Source organism: Octopus bimaculoides, chromosome 2 (genome assembly GCF_001194135.2).
Source record: "Octopus bimaculoides isolate UCB-OBI-ISO-001 chromosome 2, ASM119413v2, whole genome shotgun sequence".
NCBI classification, from domain to species: domain Eukaryota; kingdom Metazoa; phylum Mollusca; class Cephalopoda; order Octopoda; family Octopodidae; genus Octopus; species Octopus bimaculoides.
The window spans coordinates 115,639,401-115,641,707 of NC_068982.1; positions in this window are offsets into that span (position 1 = coordinate 115,639,401).

The window sequence follows — 2,307 nt, forward strand, 5'->3', positions numbered from 1 at the left end:
CTACTACTACTACTACTACTACTACTACGACGACGACGACGACGACGACGATGACGACGACGACCACCACCACCACCACTATAAACAAGAGTATCAGTATGAAAAAACACTTCGTCTTCCTTCTCTAGTACTCGGATGCGGTTGGGTAGGGTGGTGGTTGTGTGTGTGCGTGTAGGTTGGTGTGCGATGGGTTTGTGGTGTATAGGACTTGTTGACAATGGTTTGTCTGGTCCGTGTGTGGTCTCTGTTGTCGTATTTGATATGTGGTGTGTGAGTGTGTGTGGTGGCTGCGAAGAATAGTGACAACAACAACATCAACAGCAGCAGCACACTACTATCATAAAACATAGGATAAATTAGTTACTGTAGTCCTAGATACACCAAGTAGCAGAAAAGGGATGGCCATGGCTGGATCATAGTTGGCTTGGACCAAACAGCAACGGCGACACCCCACCATACTACTACCGCTACCACTATCATCACTAGAAATAGGAGCTGTATGTTCCTTATAACATTACTGTCCTAAAAAGTGAAACACATCGGGAGGTTGTGTATAAAAAGACGGACTTTAGTTGAAACATCGTTGATCTGGCTAATCTGAGTTGACCAGGGGCTAAAGAACAACAATAAAGTAATTGCGTATTTTTCAGGAATTAAACAAATCCAGTAAAGTGATTGTCATCGATTGATGGTTTGTTATTGGATATTCTCTAACTAGTTTATGCACATTTTCTTATTAGTTTACCTGCAGATAGTGTCTAGTTTACCTGCAGATAGTGTCTAGTTTACCTGCAGATAGTGTCTAGTTTACCTGTGGTCTATCTAGTTATCAACAGACTGTCACAACCAGTGGTTCTCAGACTTTGCGGTTCACTTCCTTTCTCTTGTGATTCCAGGTTGTCTCAAATTCTCTCCAAAATCTAGTAACTTTTTACCGTTCTACTTTAACAGTGGAAATTACTGAAACAATTTACGAAACTCAATTACTTTATTGCAATAAAATGGGGGAAACAATTACTTCTATGGATCATAAAGCTTTCATTTGATTTAATGCTATGTTGTTTGGAATGTCAAAAGTACTTTATTTTCATCAAAAGAGAGGGAGAGAAGTGGGGTGTAATAACGCAGTTCTTGCGACCCAAATCTTCTATTTGATTTAATGCTCACTTTGGCCAGCAGGCACAGAGACTAAACAAGAATTGGAACAGATCCAGTCAGTTTTATTCGAAGGTCATCATGCTAACAGATGTTGAAACGTTCTCGCATCCACGTCTTTTAATTAGTATATCCGCAACATCACAAAAGGCACATCCAACCAAATATGTTGTTGGGAAGGGCAAAACTACTTGCTGAGCCCGAGTATCATATTACCATGAACATGTTTTAAAAACCTTAATAATTGAAGAGAAGAGTTCCAAACAGGATTAAGTCTGTCTGAAGCAATATTTTTCCTATATATATATATATATATGAGTAGCTTGCATAGCATATTTTTATTTAATTAATTTAGATTATTCCGGATTGACATAATATTACGCTTATTTAAGTTTGCTATTATAGTCTCCAGATTAAGAAGAGTAGAGTAAGAAATCTTAATTTTACTTTTACAAAATATTTGGGTTGAGTAAGAAATCCTAAGAACTCAAGACTGCCTTGCTCCACAAATCATGAGTATACTTTGTCTAACATGAGTAAAAACCATTTGGATAAACACCCTAAATCGAGAAATCGAGATAGGTTACGTAGTGATGACGTACTCTGGTATAATCCTCCTTGGAATTTCGCAGCCACTACTAGGATCTCTGATAGGTTCCCCTTCTAGCAGATAACATAAAATGTTTTGTAAAAGGAACACTAGGATGTTTTACCATACCTTTCCTAATCTAGGGATTAAATTCTTTTCTACTCTAAGAACAAGGCCCGAAATTTTGGGGGAGGGGCTAGTCGATTAGATCGGCTCCAGTACGCAATTGGTACTTAATTTATCCACACCGGAATTTGAACTCAGAACGTAAAGACAGACGGAATACCACTGAGCATTTCGCCCGACGTGCTAACGTTTCTGCCAGCTCACTGTCTTAATCTAGGGATTCAGTTGACATATATATAAATATATATATGTATAGAACAAATAAGAGAAATGAGATGAGAAAGTAGATGTTTATTGCATTCGTTTACAGGTGTTTCATAATCTTGTTAGTTATATAATAGATATTACATCAACATTAACACGCATATGAAGTGTACATTCATATATATATATATATATATATATGAAGTGTACATTCATATATATATATATATATA